This window comes from Convolutriloba macropyga, chromosome 5 (genome assembly GCF_964194025.1).
Source record: "Convolutriloba macropyga chromosome 5, txConMacr16.3, whole genome shotgun sequence".
In the NCBI taxonomy this organism is placed as follows: domain Eukaryota; kingdom Metazoa; phylum Xenacoelomorpha; order Acoela; family Convolutidae; genus Convolutriloba; species Convolutriloba macropyga.
In genome coordinates, this window is record NC_134472.1 from 6497321 (window position 1) to 6517482 (window position 20162).

A 20162-nucleotide genomic window follows, 5' to 3' on the forward strand; every position below is an offset into this window, starting at 1 on the left:
TCTTGTATTACTATAAAAAGAACAAATAAAAAAAAGAATTCAGAGTTAATTTTATAAAAAAAACGGTTTCGAAGCCTATGAGATCAAAATCTATTCACTAAAACATTGAATATAATCAACTGCGATTCAATTTAGCCCCATTAATGTGATACAAAACTCGTCATTAATGCGCCATTTGTGTGATGATCGAACAAGGCAGCAGAAAAGAACCTCAAAAATGGGAAAAGATAAAAATTTAATGAAAACGCGTAGTATCAACGCTAAAAAACATTTATTTTATTAAAATAGCATTTAAGACAACGATCAAATAATTGAGAAAAATCGCACAATTTGTTTATTCAGATTTTGCTAACAGGTTGCAGAGATAAGATTGACAGAAAATGTTATTTTTGTTCATTGGCCTCCCTTTGCACCAAAAGTTCACCTGTCAATAATTGAAGTTGGTTCTGAAGTCATTCTGGTCTGTAACAAACAAAAAAATGCCAAATTATATCGAGCGCCCCATTACAACTCTAATTAATTTTGAATAACCAAAATTTTATAACTAGACCGGTCTTGCTCTTGCTGCTTTTTATTTAAAATAGAAAAAAGTACCAAATGTTACCTAAATAGCTAATTTTTTAAAAGTCATAATTTTAATATTGGATATTTATCGAGTTTTTATTTAAAAAAAAGTATCAACTGAAGGCTTTATACAGTTTCTTTAATAGCTCGTAGATACCGAACAGGACAGTTGATCATTTAGATTTAGTCAATATAAAGAAAAAGGAACGTCAAATGGTATCAAATCTGAATTCATTATAAATTTAAGATAACAGTTTGTAGGTGCCATACAAATTATGTGCTTTACTCATAAAACACAAAATTGTTTCATTGAACTTTAAATAACATTGGCCGACCTCATAATAATTGAACCTTCAAACGAAAACTTGTGTTTTGTAATTGGTATAAAAAAATGAAACAAAATTTCAAAAAGGCTGATCGAAAATGCAATCTGAATAATTTTTCATTGCAAAACTCAACAATGAGAATAAAACTGGCCTTACTATTGTTGTGCGGCTGTTAAACAAGCAGTTGTTCTAAAAAGTCAGTTTTTGATTTTTTTTGGTAATCGAAAATCTTAATACATCAAAAATAAAATATGCGTTAAGAAATTTTGGTTTAAATTAGCGAAAAGCCGCAAAAATGTTATTTGCAAAAAACGTTCTTAGGAACTTGAGATACAGTAAACCCATAACCGAGTAAAGGAAGGTTGTGTCGGCAGTTTTTTTGTCTGCACCCAGCGTAGAACTGCACAAAGTGGGCTAAATGGGCATGTTCGCCGCCGTTTTTTATGAAATAGGAAAAAATGCTCATCTTTCTAAAATTTGCCTGCCAATTTTGCCACAACAGTTGAAGCAAATATTTCACCAACGCTCCTATGTCCTTAAGTGTAAAGCCAATAAGAATATCGTTTACATTTCGTAGCAAGAAATGGTCAAGATTTTAGCAAGAATTACGAAAAATGTGAACAAAGCAACGGAAGTAAGGTCAGCGTTCACAAATATCAACCTCTGTAATTCTTTGGAGAAAGCGATGATCAAAAAAGTTCTTTTTATATTGAATTTGTAAGTTAAACAAGCTTTCTAGTGATACCATTCACAGTCCTGTACGCCGAATATATCAATCAGTGGAATTTGACAACAAAAAAACCCAGTTGAGTATACAGTTTCCCTCCCTCCAGAAAACGAGTCGGAACAATTAAGAAGTCCTACATTTCTGTAAGCATCTTTACTCTTTTGTAAGACGCATTTGGCTGCAATCAAAGATTATTTTTCAAATCCTTATTTACCTCCAAAAAGCTTTTTTTTAAATTATTTTAATAAGTTCTGATAAAATTTAACACAAGTTTTTTTCAGTATTTGAGTTTTTTGCACTCTGCGTATTTTAAAACAAAATTCAATTCTATTGTCATTGTTTTTCCGGCGATAATTAATCCAAATTAACTGAAAGTAAAGCATAGTCAATTTTGCTATGATCCATTAGCTTCGCAATATCTTACGATTTCTTCCCCGAGATGCAGCCGTTCACTTTCAATTGATTTAAAAATATTGTCTCCAAAAGAATTTAAGGCAGTGTATTAAGTAGAAGTTTTCAAATAATTTCACTTTTATTTAAGTTTTTTAAATTGATGAATTGAATCTATTGTGTTCATGAAAGTTTGGGCTTCGAGTTTCTCATTTACTTGAAATTCTTAATCAGAGCACAGAAAGTTGATAACGCCTGCTTTACGAGCACAATGGTTTTTTGAGGAGAGTAGCATTGTATAAACGATTCATACATACAAGTTTCTTCTTAAATTTGCTGAAACTGGAGTTTTGATTTTTTTCGTCCACTCTGCAATCTTTGCACAAAAAAATTCAGAACAAATTGACAGCCCTAACTAGAAAGTGATATTTGATGTTTTGAAAATACCCTTTTGCTTCCGAGCGTATTTAAAAGTTTAGCCAAAATTATTGTTTTGGTTTAAATGAACATAGCCAAAAAATGGTGAGATCATGATCCAGGCTCGCACTTTGGAGTCAATGGATTTTTTTGCTTCAAACGAAACTTAGATATTTGTGCTTTACTATAGGTATGTGTGCAGAACCAGCAGTCCATTCATGTATAAAGTTCTTTTAATATTTCTAATTTATTCAACGAAACAGTGAAGTGAAGTCTGATTGCAACATTTTGAACCTCTTTTAAAACTAACACCTTGTGTCAAACGAGGAAACATAGTTTTATTCTTTTCCGAACAAGAACGAAAGAGCTTTCCTGGAAAACTTTTGCACGATGGCATTGTAACGGCAAAATGCAACTATGTCGACTATGATATAAGATGAGCTGTTGACAACTCATTATGTCATCCGTAATTTTACAGATATATAATATATTTAAGATGATTTCTATGATGCCTAGTCTTCCAATCTGATAACTAAGTTGAACTCAGAAAAACCCTCCTCAAAAAACTGATTCTAGTTGAAAACGAAAAATTTAGAGCATGTTCGTTGTTACATTTTTCAATACTCAAATTCTCGCGTGTTCTTGAATTTTTAAACATTTTTGTAATACATTAGTTAAAACAATACCTAGTTATTGAAGTCAGAATTAATTTATCTTTTTTTACCTAACGACCGAAGAATGCTATGTTTTTGTCACTGCCTTTTCAGCTTTTGCTTAAAATTTTTAAGAGATTGCTGTATTTAATTGCTAACAAATTTGAGAACTATAAACATTGCGACCCGGCTCATCTTGAGCCCAACAAAATGACATGCTAATTTTTCTCTACGATGCGTCAATATATTCGAGATAGGACAGCTAGAATCGGACATAAATTTGCCTAAAAAAGGGCATTAGCTATAGTTTATCACTTTTCTAATTTTGATTTTTTTTCTGATACTGATTCTGTTCATTCCAGATTGCTCGGTTGAGCAACTGTTGTTTAAAATGTTTTTGAACGAAACGAGCAAAAAAACCAGCCTAGAGAAGTCAGAAAGCTTTCATGCAAAATGTCGAAAAAGCGGGTTAATGAAGTTAAGCTAATCAATTTTTATTCGACGAATTGAAACCCATAGCAGAACAAGTTTTGACCCAATTCAAAGAATTTAAATTGAATAAACAAAAACAAGGAATGGAAAACAAATGGATAAAGAATAGCAATTCGTAAAAATCTGATAAAAAAGAAAAAAATAAAATCTACAAAAAATAACACAAAAATGTCTGCAAACCGCCAAAATGGTACTCTCCGACATTTAATTTGAAATAACTTTATCACTTCTCGTCAAGCTTTCACTTACCCAACTTCTGACAGAAACATATTAAAGAGCAAAAAAGGCAAAGAGCGATACCAAACAAAATTCAGTAGTTTAGATTAATTATTTCAATGAAAGTTCGCTGCCTGGCTAACATTGGCACTTTTTAGAAGCAAAGACTCTACAACAATTCAAAAATAAGGATTGAACAAGGAGAACTATAGCGAGACGCGCAAAATCACAAGACGTCGACAAAAAAAACTAGAAAAATTTGCTCATAAATATTCTATTATTTTTAAAATTAACGAAAATAACAAGTTAAAACCAAATCAATCAAAAGGCAATCGAAAGAGCAAGAATAACTAATTTAACCCTAGAATATCCCACTTTAAAAAGTTGAAGAATAAAACGGATAGATAAAAAACCGGCCACATGACAAAATACTAAGATCAATATTAAATCTATAAGTATATTTTTTTTCTTATATTTATAAACGCTTAACAAACCACTATAAAATTAGGTGATTCGAACAAGCACCTTTAGCCGGAAAAAATGCATTTGAAACAAAAAAAAATGCTTCAAAAAATCTTCCCGAGATGAAAAGGTTTTAGAGATTTTTTCTACCTTCTTTTTTCTCTCTCACGAACCCAAACTTAACAGAAAATCAACCACTCTCTCTGATCGTCAAATTTCATCATCAATTTACCCAAACACTTTGTTTTTACGCATTTCACGTCCTATTATAAGTACACTCCAACAAAAATTACCATTTAAAAAGAACAGATTTCCAGAATTGACTCCAAAGACAGTCTCTACCAAAAATCTAACACTTCTAAAATTTTCAAGTAAAATCATGCAAAATAAGCTATTAAAAATGTGAATTTAAAAACTAGAAAAACTGAATAAACTTTTATTACGAGGGCACATAGGGACAGCAAAAATTTTCTGAAGGCAAATCAGAGTAATGAAAAACATGCAAAACAACAATCAAGTCATAATAGGCTGGGAAACAAACGTCAAAAAGAGCAGAAAAACAAAAGACAGCAAACATTAGGAAATTAATTTTTAAATATCTCAATTTTTTGTAATATTTCTCAACAAAAATAAAGTTTCATACCAACAAAATCAGAACCACACGGTATGCAAAGCTTCACTAATTATAAAATATCCTTCCAAACGGTATGAAAGGCAATCACACAAAATAAAAGTAAAATTGCTTACAAATTCGCTTAAAAATGATAAAGATAGCTGAAAAAGCTCCAAATTAAAATAACACTAATATTAATTACCAAAACCTTTTAGACACATAAAACAAGTCTAAGATTAAAACAAAATCATATACAAACCTCTCAATTAAAAAAAGTGCTTTAGAAATCCGCACGTGAACAAAAAACTCGCTCTCTTACAGAACTTTTTTCACATCTCAACTGCAGTTTCTCTCGGAAACAACGGTATGAACGGAAAACCACTCTTTTTTCCACTCCACTCTTGTTTTGTTCAGCACCCAACTTACTCCAAATCTTTTCATTGCTTTTATTTCCTGCTTCAAATTCCTATAAAATTGATTAAAAAAGACATTTCTTTTCCAGGCGTCCACACACCCCAAAACAAGTCAAATTCTTTGATTTTTAAAAAAGGAGCAAATTTTTGAAAACTCATATATTTAATTTTGGATACTTATCAAGTTTTTTTTACTAAAAGCATCAACTGAAAGCTTCATACTGTTTTTTCAATTGCTCGTAGATACCAAATTAGACAATTGATCAATTAGGTTTAGTCATAAGACTGAAAAGAGAGCAAATGCTATCAAATCTGAATTCATTTAAAGGTTAAAATAACAATTCGTCGTAGCCATACAAATTATGTCCTTTACTCATAGAACACAATATTGATTCATTGGACATAGAATAGAACATAGTCGGACTTCATAATAATTAAACCTTCAAATAAAGAAAACGATTGTAATTTGTAATTGGGATGAAAAAAATGAGAAAATTTTTCCAAAATACTGATCGAAAATGCAATCCGAACAGTTTCTCATTGTAAAATGTCAAAAATGAGAATAAAACTAGCCTTGGTATCACTGCGCCGCTGTTAAAATTGCTATTGTTCTAAAATGTTAGTTAGTAAACTTTTTGGCAATTGAAAATCTAAATATAGCAGAAATAAACTATGCGTTTAGAAATTTTGGTTTAAATTAGCGAAAGACCGCAAAAAGGTTATTTGCAGGAAACTTTCATAGGAACTGGAAGTACAAGTAGCCCAGAGCTGAGTAAAAGAAGATTTTGCAAACAGTTTTTCTGTGTGCACCAAGTGTAAAACTGCACAAATTGGGCAATATAGGCATATTCGTCGCCGTTTTTTATGAAAAAAAGGAAAAATGCTGAATTTTAATTTAGAATTCAGTTACCAATTTTGCCAAAACAGTTGGTGAAATAATTCACCGAGTGTCCTATATCTTCAAATGTAAAACCAATAAGAATAACATTTACAATTTATTTAAATTTTAGCAAAAATTGATCAACATTTTAGCAAGAATTACCAAAAATGTGAACAAACCAACGGAGATAAGGCTAGCGTTAACAAATGTCCACCTCCGTAAATCCTTGGAGAAAGCGATGTTTAAAAAACTGCTTTAAATTGATTTTGTATGCCTAACAAGCTTTTTAATAATACCACTCACAGTCCTAGACGATGAATACATCAATCGCCGAATATTGACTGAACAAAAAAAAAGAGTAAAGTATATAGTTCCTCCCTCCATAAAATGGGTAGGAACAATTAAGAATTGTAAGCATCTTTTCTTTTTTGTAAGGTGAATTTAGCTGCAATCATAGATTATCTTTCAAATCCTTATTTGCCTCCCCAATATTTTTTTAAATATGTCTAATAAAAAGTTCTGATAAAATAAAACAAACTTTTTCAGTATTTAAATTTTTGCTATCTATGTTATTTTGAAACATAATTCAATTTTTTTGTCATTGTTTTTCCAGCAATAATTAAATCAAATCAACTAAAAGTGAAGAATAGTCATTTTTGCTATTTTACATTAGCTTCGCAAGTTCTTATGATTTCTTCCATGAGATACAACCGTTCAATTTCAATTGACTTAAATATTGTCTCCACAATATATTAATGCATGTATCAAGTAGAAATTTCTCAAAAAAATTTCACTGCTTTAAGTTTTTTAAATTGATGAATTGAATCTATTGTGTTCTTGAAAGTTTGGGCTTCAGGTTTCTCATTTACTTGAACAGAGCACAGAAAGTTGATAACGCCTGCTTTACGAGCACAATGTTTTTTGAGGAGAGCAACATTGTATAAACGATGCATACTTACAAGTTTCTTCTTATATTTGTTGAAACTGGAGTTTTGATTTTTTTTTTCGTCCACTCTGCGCTGTTTGCACAAAAAAAATTTAAACAAACTGACCTCCTAACTACAAAGTGATATTTGATCTTTTGAAAAAACCCTTTTGCTTCCGATCGTATTTAAAATTTTAGCCAAAATTATTGTTTTGGTTTAAATGAACATAGCAAAAAATGGTGAGATCATGATCCAGGCTCGCACTTAGGAGCCAATGGACTGTTTTAATTTAAACAAAACTTAGATGTTTGTGCTTTACTGTAGGTGTGTTTTCAAAGCCATCCGCCCATTCAAGTATAAAGTTCTTTTAGCATTTGTAATTTAATCAACGAAACATTAAAGTGAAGTCTGATTGCCATATTTTGAACCTCTTTTAAAAACTAACGCCACGTGTCAAATGAGGATCCAAATTTATATAGTTCTCCGAACAAACAATCAAGTCAGATTTAGTGAAGTCAGATTTAATTTCTTTTTTAACTAACGCCCGAAGAATGCTAGGCTTTTGTTTAGAATTTTTAAGAGATTGCTGTATTTAATTGCTTACAAATTTGAGAACTATAAACACTGCGACCCGGCTCATCTTGAGACCGACAAAATGACATGCTAATTTTTCTCTACGATGCGTCAATATATTCGAGTTAGGAAAGCTAGAATCGTTCAAAAATATGCGCCATTATGCTGATAGTTTTTCTTATTGAATAGTCAGCGCAGCGCATGAACAAAAACATTTGATCTCTAAAATAATTTAGCCCTAGTAGTTTTTTCACTTTCTCGTTTAAGTGAAAGTAACGCCTGCGCTAAGTATACTTTTGTTTACAAAATCCTACGGATCAAAACATAATCTTATTTTTTGATTCCTTAACATACCCGGTATATTTCCAGAAAATAGCCGCGTTTGATTCTCCCTGTGATACCCGAAGATTTATTTATTCTTCAATTTCATTGATGCAGTAAAATTTATATGATGCCTTTAATTTAGTTCATTATTTTAATCTTAATCTTATGATCTTGTTTCAACTGTCTAGTTAGTTTCCCGCTTCGTGATCAGACATGTCTGATCACGCATTCACGTTGTGCTCGAGTGGCTTCATTTTATTAATTTCATTGTTCTGACTTTCTGCAATTCAATTCAGTTTGCAAAACCTTCTCTTGATTTCCCGCTCCGCAAGAAAGCGAAACAAAAGTGAAAGTAGATCTCGCGCCGCGAATAGTCAAATAATATTCTCTCTGTAATCTCGCACCGCAAATCATCACAGCAAAATAACAAAGTACGACATGGCGCAGCCAGCAACGAAAAGAATACCCCTTGGAATCGACCTTTTCTGGGACAAACCAACACCGGATCCACCACTTCGCTGGGAGAAGTGGAGGGTACAATACAAACTGGCACTCTTAGCCAAAGAAAACATCATTTTGGACACGCTACTCGGCCCAAAACCTGATACGGTAGAGCTACCTCTAGAGCCATTCTACGAAGAGACAATTGTGGGTGCATCTGCACAATCAGAGAGGGAGAGGAACACGCGCAACGCGCAACAAAAGATGAACTGGCAAAACAAATACCAACAACTTATTGAGGTAGGCATCATGTGTGGCGACAAACCGTGGTCATTGGCAGACCGAAAAACAGTCTCTCTTCTTTAATTGAGCATCGGAATAGAGGGACGTCGTATCCTTAACTGTAAGAACCCGCATATCATGATAGACACTCTAGCTACTATCGATTTTTTGAAAATCGTGGAGGAAGCATTCATTCTGCTTTACAACTGTAGTTTAGATTAATTATTTCAATGAAAGTTCGCTGCCTGGCTAACATTGGCACTTTTTAGAAGCAAAGACTCTACAACAATTCAAAAATAAGGATTGAACAAGGAGAACTATAGCGAGACGCGCAAAATCACAAGACGTCGACAAAAAAACTAGAAAAATTTGCTCATAAATATTCTATTATTTTTAAAATTAACGATAATAACAAGTTAAAACCAAATCAATCGAAAGGCAATCGAAAGAGCAAGAATAACTAATTTAACTCTAGAATATCCCACTTTAAAAAGTTGAAGAATAAAACGGATACATAAAAAACCGGCCACATGACAAAAATACTAAGATCAATATTAAATCTATAAGTATATTTTTTTTCTTATATTTATAAACGCTTAACAAACCACTATAAAATTAGGTGATTCGAACAAGCACCTTTAGCCGGAAAAAATGCATTTGAAACAAAAAAAATGCTTCAAAAAATCTTCCCGAGATGAAAAGGTTTTAGAGATTTTTTCTACCTTCTTTTTTCTCTCTCACGAACCCAAACTTAACAGAAAATCAACCACTCTCTTTGATCGTCAAATTTCATCATCAATTTACCCAAACACTTTGTTTTTACGCATTTCACGTCCTATTATAAGTACACTCCAACAAAAATTACCATTTAAAAAGAACAGATTTCCAGAATTGACTCCAAAGACAGTCTCTGCCAAAAATCTAACACTTCTAAAACTTTCAAGTAAAATCATGCAAAATAAGCTATTAAAAATGTGAATTTGAAAACTAGAAAAACTGAATAAACTTTTATTACGAGGGCACATAGGGACAGCAAAAATTTTCTGAAGGCAAATCAGACTTTCTGCAATTCAATTCAGTTTGCAAAACCTTCTCTTGATTTCCCGCTCCGCAAGTAAGCGAAACAAAAGTGAAAGTAGATCTCGCGCCGCGAATAGTCAAATAATATTCTCTCTGTAATCTCGCACCGCAAATCATCACAGCAAAATAACAAAGTACGACATGGCGCAGCCAGCAACGAAAAGAATACCCCTTGGAATCGACCTTTTCTGGGACAAACCAACACCGGATCCACCACTTCGCTGGGAGAAGTGGAGGGTACAATACAAACTGGCACTCTTAGCCAAAGAAAACATCATTTTGGACACGCTACTCGGCCCAAAACCTGATACGGTAGAGCTACCTCTAGAGCCAATCTACGAAGAGACAATTGTGGGTGCATCTGCACAATCAGAGAGGGAGAGGAACGCGCGCAACGCGCAACAAAAGATGAACTGGCAAAACAAATACCAACGACTTATTGAGGTAGGCATCATGTGTGGCGACAAACCGTTGTCATTGGCAGACCGAAAAACAGTCTCTCTTCTTTACTTGAGCATCGGAATAGAGGGACGTCGTATCCTTAACTGTAAGAACCCGCATATCATGATAGACACTCTAGCTACTATCGATTTTTGGAAAATCGTGGAGGAAGCATTCATTCTGCTTTACAACAGTAGTTTAGATTAATTATTTCAATGAAAGTTCGCTGCCTGGCTAACATTGGCACTTTTTAGAAGCAAAGACTCTACAACAATTCAAAAATAAGGATTGAACAAGGAGAACTATAGCGAGACGCGCAAAATCACAAGACGTCGACAAAAAAACTAGAAAAATTTGCTCATAAATATTCTATTATTTTTAAAATTAACGAAAATAACAAGTTAAAACCAAATCAATCGAAAGGCAATCGAAAGAGCAAGAATAACTAATTTAACCCTAGAATATCCCACTTTAAAAAGTTGAAGAATAAAACGGATACATAAAAAACCGGCCACATGACAAAAATTCATTCTGCTTTACAACTGCTTTAAATTGATTTTGTAAGCTTAACAAGCTTTTTAATGATACCACTCACAGTCCTATACGATGAATACATCAATCGCCGAATATTGACTGAACAAAAAAAACAGTAAAGTATATAGTTCCTCCCTCCATAAAATGGGTCGGAACAACTAAGAATTGTAAGCATCTTTTCTTTTTTGTAAGGTGAATTTAGCTGCAATCATAGATTATCTTTCAAATCCTTATTTGCCTCCCCAATATTTCTTTAAATATGTCTAATAAAAAGTTCTGATAAAATAAAACAAACTTTTTTAGTATTTAAATTTTTGCTATCTGTGTTATTTTGAAACATAATTCAATTTTTTGTCATTGTTTTTCCAGCGATAATTAATCCAAATCAACTAAAAGTGAAGAATAGTCTTTTTTGCTATTTTACATTAGCTTCGCAAGTTCTTATGATTTCTTCCATGAGATACAACCGTTCAATTTCAATTGACTTAAATATTGTCTCCACAATATAATAATGCATGTATCAAGTAGAAATTTTTCAAAAAATTTCACTGCTTTAAGTTTTTTAAATTGATGAATTGAATCTATTGTGTTCTTGAAAGTTTGGGCTTCAGGTTTCTTATTTACTTGAACAGAGCACAGAAAGTTGATAACGCCTGCTTTACGAGCACAATGTTTTTTGAGGAGAGCAGCATTGTATAAACGATGCATACTTACAAGTTTCTTCCTATATTTGCTGAAACTGGAGTTTTGATTTTTTTTCGTCCACTCTGCGCTGTTTGCACAAAAAAATTTTAAACAAATTGACCTCCTTACTAGAAAGTGATATTTGATCTTTTGAAAATACCCTTTTGCTTCCGATCGTATTTAAAATTTTAGCCAAAATTATTGTTTTGGTTTAAATGAACATAGCAAAAAAATGGTGAGATCATGATCCAGGCTCGCACTTAGGAGTCAATGGACTGTTTTAATTCAAACAAAACTTAGATGTATGTGCTTTACTGTAGGTGTGTTTTCAAAGCCATCCGCCCATTCATGTATAAAGTTCTTTTAGCATTTGTAATTTAATCAACGAAACATTAAAGTGAAGTCTGATTGCCATATTTTGAACCTCTTTTAAAAAATAACGCCATGTGTCAAATGAGGATCCAAACTTATATAGTTCTCCGAACAAACAATGAAGTCGGATTTAATGAAGTCAGATTTAATTTCTTTTTTTAACTAACGCCCGAAGAATGCTAGGCTTTTGCTTAAAATTTTTAAGAGATAAACACTGCGACCTATAAACACTGAAACACTGAACACTGAGAACTATAAACACTGCGACCCGGCTCATCTTAGACCGACAAAATGACATGCTAATTTTTCTCTACGATGCGTCAATATATTCGAGTTAGGAAAGCTAGAATCGTTCAAAAATATGCGCCATTATGCTGATAGTTTTTCTTATTGAATAGTCAGCGCAGCGCATGAACAAAAACATTTGATCTCTAAAATAATTTAGCCCTAGTAGTTTTTTCACTTTCTCGTTTAAGTGAAAGTAACGCCTGCGCTAAGTATACTTTTGTTTACAAAATCCTACGGATCAAAACATAATCTTATTTTTTGATTCCTTAACATACCCGGTATATTTCCAGAAAATAGCCGCGTTTGATTCTCCCTGTGATACCCGAAGATTTATTTATTCTTCAATTTCATTGATGCAGTAAAATTTATATGATGCCTTTAATTTAGTTCATTATTTTAATCTTAATCTTTTGATCTTGTTTCAACTGTCTAGTTAGTTTCCCGCTTCGTGATCAGACATGTCTGATCACGCATTCACGTTGTGCTCGAGTGGCTTCATTTTATTAATTTCATCGTTCTGACTTTGTGCAATTCAATTCAGTTTGCAAAACCTTCTCTTGATTTCCCGCTCCGCAAGTAAGCGAAACAAAAGTGAAAGTAGATCTCGCGCCGCGAATAGTCAAATAATATTCTCTCTGTAATCTCGCACCGCAAACCATCACAGCAAAATAACAAAGTACGACATGGCGCAGCCAGCAACGAAAAGAACGCCCCTTAGAATCGACCCTTTCTGGGACAAACCAACACCGGATCCACCACTTCGCTGGGAGAAGTGGAGGGTACAATACAAACTGGCACTCTTAGCCAAAGAAAACATCATTTTGGACACGCTACTCGACCCAAAACCTGATACGGTAGAGCTATCTCTAGAGCCAATCTACGAAGAGACAATTGTGGGTGCATATGCAAAATCAGAGAGAGAGAGAGGAACGCGCGCAACGCGCAACAAAAGATGAACTGGCAAAACAAATGCCAACGACTTATTGAGGTAGGCATCATGTGTGGCGACAAACCGTGGTCATTGGCAGATCGAAAAACAGTCTCTTTTCTTTACTTGAGCATCGGAATAGAGGGACGTCGTATCCTTAACTGTAAGAACCCGCATATCATGATAGACACTCTAGCTACTATCGATTTTTGGAAAACCGTGGAGGAAGCATTCATTCGCCCGCGCAACATAACATTTGACAGACATGTCTTCCTGATCACAAAACAGCTTAGAGGAGAAACTGTTGAGCATTTCTATGGTAAATTAAAAGAACTGGCGGAAAACTGTGACTTTGAAAACAAAGAAGAAACTTTGATACGCGATGTATTCATCACAAATCTGATCGATCCCGAGATCCAAAAAGAACTACTAAAACAAACGGTAGAACCGCGACAGCCGTTGGAACTCGCAATCAATATGGAACTCGGGATGCGAAACCAACATCAAATACAACAGCACAATAAAATTGTTGTTCCGGCGAATGTCAATGCTATTCAATTCAACAACAACTCACGAAGACCGTATTGGCAGAACAATAATAATGTTCCAAAACAAAATAATAGATCAACACTGAATTGTTCGAATTGTGGCGGAGTCTGGCTCACAAATCATCGCGAAAAGTGCATTGCAAAAGGAAAGACATGCAACAATTGCGGGTTATTAAATCACTTTGCAAAGGTCTGCCGTAAACAGCAAACGAACATCAACGTAAAGCCACAAGATCCTAAGAAAAAGATGGTTCGGGTGGTAGAAGAAGAGCCACACCCAGAGGACTCGGTAAATTTTGTTCAACCGGCAAAACTCTATGAATCAGACTGCAGCAGCGGTGAAGAGGACAACACAGTCGCAATGATTGAAACCGCAGTGGAGAAAGTTGAACCCCTCAATATGCCTCTCAAGATTGGAAATGTCAATACAACTCTACTCGTGGACTCCGGGAAAGCTTGCAGTATACTTCATCATTCACTCGCGTCGCAAGTGGTACAAAGCAGCACCCGCGCTTTCTGGATTCACGAATCGTCACCACCACAACTACGAAACTTCTCTAACGAACCAATACAGGTACTGGGGAAGATTCCAGCCCCCGTAACGAGCAAAGGATGGGTATGCGACACAGCAACTTTCACAGTTGTGGCCGACGGTTTAAAGTCCTTAATAGGTCGTGATTTGTTCAACCAACTTGGACTTGCTGTAACTCAGTCTAAACTTCTTAAAGGTAACAGTGTCAACAACATCGCATCCCCTGAATTTAAAGAACAGATAGCTAAAAAATTTCCTGGTTTGGTATCACGCATTAGACGATCAAAAAGTCATGTAGCAAAATCTAAATTTCACAAGAATTTCCAACCTAGATATCAAGAAGGTAGACAAATTCATATCAATCTTCAAGACAAAGTTAATACAGAACTTAGAAAACTATTAGCTGAAAAACACATTATAAAACTGTCAAGCTGTCTTGATAATTATTTCATCTCACCTATTGTGGTTACAGTTAAAAAAGACCACACGATAAAGCTTGCACTGGATTCAAAAGTTTTCAATAAAGCTATTCACAAGAACAAGTATCAAATGCCAAACATTGATACGCTAATTGAATCGATATCTCAGCGAATAAGTGCTCCCGCTTCGCAAAACATAACGTACTTTTCTACGATTGATTTGAAATACGCATATAGTCAATTAAATCTGGACATCAACACAGCTAATCATTGTAATTGTAATATTATTAGTGGAGATATGACTGGCACTTACAGATTTCAAACAGGATTTTACGGACTTACAGATATGCCAGCTGAATTTCAAAAAGCTATGGATTATACTCTAATTGGCTTAGAAAATACATATTGCTTTTTGGATGATATTTTGATTGTTAGCAAAGGGTCTCTGATTGATCACAAAATTTATGTAATGAAATGTCTCCAACGTTTAGACGACGAAAATCTTAGGATAAATCTTCCTAAATGCCACCTTGGTAAATTAGAAATTGATTGGCTTGGGTATCATATATCACAAGAAGGTATTTCGCCCCTCGAATCGAAGAACGCGGCAATTCTGGCTCTCGAAGCACCGAAAACTTTGAAGAAACTCCGTTCATTTTTGGGATCCTTCCATTATATTGGGAAATTTATCCCTAATCTAGCCCCAATAAGTCATCCTCTTCGCCCACTACTGCGGAAGTCTTCAAAATTCATCTGGACAACTGAACATGAAAACTGTTTTCAAGAAATTAAGACTCGCATAGCAAACGAAACTGCAAATAGTCATTACAACCCGCAACTCGAAACACGCGTGAAATGCGACGCATCACGCTCAGGTCTTGGCGCGGCTCTCGAACAATTAACTGTAGATGGGTGGAAACCAATTGCATTTGCGTCTCGATTTTTAAATTCCTGTGAAGAGCGTTATAGTGTAAATGAACTTGAACTTTTGGGTGTAGTCTGGTCAACAGAATATTTTAAAAATTATCTGTATGGAAAACAATTTAAAGTAATTACCGATCACAGAGCACTTCTCTCGATTATGAAAGAACATAGATCTAATAAATCATACAATAGTAGATTGACCCGCTGGGTCGATCGTCTTCTTCCTTTTCAATTTGATATCGAACACCTTCTTGGGGCAAAAATGGGTTTGGTCGATTAAATTTCCCGCAATCCATACCAAAAAGCTAAAAAGATCTCTACATACGATGAAGAATTTATTGTTGCCAAATTGAAACTGATCTCGAAATCAGTTAACGCATTAGAATTAAACACTGAACACTCTGCATCACATTTACACAAGTTATTAACAAATATCACTCTCGACCCGCAAAACACATCTAAAATTGAGATACTTGATCCCGCATTACAAACTACACCTAAAATTGGGACCTACACTAATAACTCAATAAATTCAATTAACACCCGCGCTACGCGAGTACGCGAACATGTATTTGGCAATTCACTTGCTCCGCGAAATCATGCCTCAAATAGTATTTGTCAATTAAACAATTTAAAGTATGTAACACTCGCGTCACAAAATCCACTTTGCACCTCTCTCGCCCTGCAAAACACCAGCAACAACAAACAATTAATCCAAATTAGGAATAAAGTGACATACGCGCAGCGCGAGCATTCATTCACTCAATTACAAATCCCGCCAATCAAATTACATTCCACAAAAAATTCTAAAAGTCATCACCCAGAATTAAAATCAGTGCTTTTTGCCTCTTGCCATTCTAGAAATCAGTTGCATCCTTCTAAACTAATAAATTCTAATCAATCATCATCCGTATTCAAATAAATCAATTCAATAAATAGTAGAATGCCTTCGAAAAAAAGAATAACCCGAGTCCGATTCAATGATGCATCCCGCGCAGCGGATCAACTTTCAACTAGCGACAACACTACGCGCCCCGCAAATACGCGATCTAATTTGCCAACCAGCTCTCCAGCGGCGAATCAATCTACGCAAAATCTTAGTACACCGCATGCAACAAGTACGGCGCCAAACACAACTCCAACATCCCCAACTCATTCTTTTAATGCTAGTACCCCATTGACGCCGAGCCCGCACGTACCCACTTTCGACTATATCGTATCCAAAATTTTCAATAAGTCTTTGATTGCCTCTCTAACTAGTAAGGACGCTGTACTTAAGGAGGTCAGAGATTGCATCTTGACCAACAACGAATGCCGATTAAAAGCAATAAATCCGAACATACACTCGTATTGGAGGGATCTGCACGTGCGCTCCGGGTGCGTGTGCGTAGATGAACGAGTGGCTATCCCTAACGTGCTCCGCGAAGCGCTGATCGATGATATTCATTCAAGTCACCCAGGTACCTGGGGCATGATTTGTATGGCTACACATTCCTGGTGGCCCTACATGCACCGGGAATTAATAGTCAAATCCACTGAGTGCAAACCATGCACAGCAATCGGTAAGAATCTTAAATCAGTTATTCCTGCTAAGCAATTCACTCCTCATATACCATGTGTTAAACCTAATCAAGAAATTCAAATCGATTTTGGGGGACCAATTTTTGATGAAAAGGGCAATGAGGTGTACTTTTTGGCAGCAATTGATCGCTTTTCTAAATATCCAACTGCATATATTTATGACAAAGCTAATGGCCCAAATGTTTTGAAATTTTTGGACATGTATATTGAAACTCATGGAATTCCAAGATCTATTCGTTTACACCAAGCAAAATGTTTAATTGGACATCAAGTAAAGACTTTTTGTAATAAAAACAACATCGAAATTATTGAAGCGCCTGTAAATTATCATCGTGCTATTGGATTGGTGGAACGATTAATTCAAACAATTAAGAATAGACTCGCATGTATCAAAGAAGAGAAATTATCTACACACGCCTTTCATGTAAAGCATGCATTAAAGATAATCATTCACCAATTGCGTATATGTAAACAGAGAACAACAAAGACCTCGCCCTTCGAAGCACACTTTGGAAGAAAGCCTAATACCCCGCTAAGCGTGATTGCAACTAAACCTAATTTGCTGAACCTGTCATACAAGAGTATTATAAATCATTATTTAGACGAGGACACAGTGATGCCCGAAGAGATCCTGCCTGGCGACAAGTGGACCAATGGATATCATAGTGATATCGAAGTAGAACTTGGCATGACCCGAGCTACTACAGAAGCACGATCCAGGGAGCAGGCCAGTACAGATGGGGAACCAAGATTCCTCAAGACCAAGGCGATCCGCCCCATTACCCTGAAAGAGCGTGCGGCCGAACTGAATCTTGCGAGAAAGGTGCATGGCAAGAGACGCTCGAAAAAAACTTGGAGGGTTTATACGAGGTCCTTGCCCCTGGGTCGCAAATTCTTAAAGTGAGCCCCACCACGTCGATCATAAAAGAACCGGGCAAGCAAGTGGTGACAGTTCGCAATAGCGATATTGCGAAGTTTGGCACACAGTTGGAGAGGCAAACTCCACTGAAAGTTTATGCTGATAGACGCGGACCCCGTTCTGGAGAAAAAGTCGTGGAAGAGCTGATTCACAGCCATATCAAAGAGTTCACCCGAAAGCAAAAGGGTGACAGGAAAATGAAGCACAGGAAGAGAGAACCGGGCAGCGGGGTTCCATCGCAAAGATCGAACATCTCACGCGCGATGCGGGGACGCATCCCAAAGTTACTAAACTTCTCTGCGATACGCAATCAACAACCTCCACTCTCGACTAGCGAACCAACCACAACTACTTCTACTCACCCGGCCACAACATCATCTACTACGCGTACTTCAGACCGTCCTCGTCGAAGCCCATCATATTATGGCTTCGAGACTTCTCCACCAGCGTCTGATATCTTGCCTCCACCGAAACGACCCCGCCGAGCGGGTGATGTGGAGAATTTTGCACCACCTGACACCATTGTCGAATCGGTACAGCAAATTGTGGAAAATCAACCCGAGGAAGAAAATGTGTCACCCCGTATCGGCTCTGTCTCGCCTCCCGCTACCCGAAATACGCTTCTGCTATATATGGACAACCCAACGCTGGTTCGGACGATGACAGCTCTCGATGCAGAGAAACAAGATTCTGACAATGAAGATTGGAATATGTAATGCTCGAAAACTGCAAAAAGAAAAACATCGTATATTGTATTAATCATCGTATTTTTTAGCTATGATAACCAGTAAATATATTGATTTTATCTATTTAACCGGGGACCTTGTATTAATTTGTAAATATTGTTATTATATAATTTTTGAAAATTGTATTCTACATTTTTCTCTTTCTGCAAAGGGTATGTGATACCCGAACATTTATTTTTTCTTCAATTTCATTGATGCAGTAAAATTTATATGATGCCTTTAATTTAGTTCATTATTTTAATCTTAATCTTATGATCTTGTTTCAACTGTCTAGTTAGTTTCCCGCTTCGTGATCAGACATGTCTGATCACGCATTCACGTTGTGCTCGAGTGGCTTCAGTTTATTAATTTCATTGTTCTGACCTTCTGCAATTCAATTCTGTTTGCAAAACCTTCTCTTGATTTCCCGCTCCGCAAGTAAGCGAAACAAAAGTGAAAGTAGATCTCGCGCCGCGAATAGTCAAACAATATTCTCTCTGTAATCTCGCACCGCAAATCATCACAGCAAAATAACAAAGTACGACACTCCCCTATTAGGATTGAAATAACAAGAAAAAGTTGATCAATTCCAATAAGAATTAGAGGTGGTATTTAATACTCATAAGGACTAAGTGCAAGCAGCGGGCGTCTAAAAAAGGGCATTAGCCATGTGTGTATCTTTTTTCTAATTCTGATTTTTGTATGCTTATTCTGTTCATTCGAGGTTGCTTGGTTGAGCAACTGTTGTTTATAAAAATTTTGAAAAGAATGAGCAAAGAATAAAACAAGCCTAGAGAAGTCAAAAAATTTTCATGCAAAATGTCGCAAAGGCGGCTCAATGAGGTTAAGCAAAACAATCTTTTATTCGACGAAGTAAAAACCATAGCAGGACAAGTTTTGACACAATTCAAAAAATTTACATTGAATAAAAAAACAAAGACGAAGAATGGAAAGTAAATGGATTAGGAAAACCAATTAGTAAAATATCAAACTATCCGCAAACTGCCGAAATGGTACTATTCGACGATTAATTTGAAATAACTAAATCACTTAAGCTTTCACTAACCCAGCACCTGGTAGAAAAAAATTAAACAGCAAAAAAGGCAAAGAGCGATACAAAACAAAAATCAGAAGTTTGTATTAAATATTTCAGTGAAAGTCCCCTACCTGGCCAACATTGGCACCTTTAGAAATAAAAACTCCAGAAAAATTCAAAAATAAAGATTGAACAAGGATATTTATAGCGAGACGCGCAAAATCACAATAACTAGACAAAATAGAAAAATTTGCTCAAAATTATTCTATTAATTTTAACAATAACGAAAATAACACGTTAACACCAATTCAATCGAAAAACAATCGAAATAGCGAGAAAAACTAATTTGATCCTAGAACATCTCACTTTAAAAAACTGAATAAAACGGATATATAAAAACTTGCCACATGACAAAATACTACAAGCTCAAAAAATTAAATCGATAAGTAACT

At 35.3% G+C, this 20162-nt stretch overlaps 2 protein-coding genes across 2 annotated transcripts in view; both read right to left on the reverse strand.

The window, feature by feature from the left end:
- The window catches only part of LOC142339090 (transmembrane protein 17B-like), a 330316-nt gene that overhangs the window by 195490 nt on the left and 114664 nt on the right, over positions 1–20162 (reverse strand). The window lies entirely within an intron of this gene.
- The window catches only part of LOC142339091 (ADP-ribosylation factor-like protein 8B), a 281448-nt gene that overhangs the window by 172180 nt on the left and 89106 nt on the right, over positions 1–20162 (reverse strand). The window lies entirely within an intron of this gene.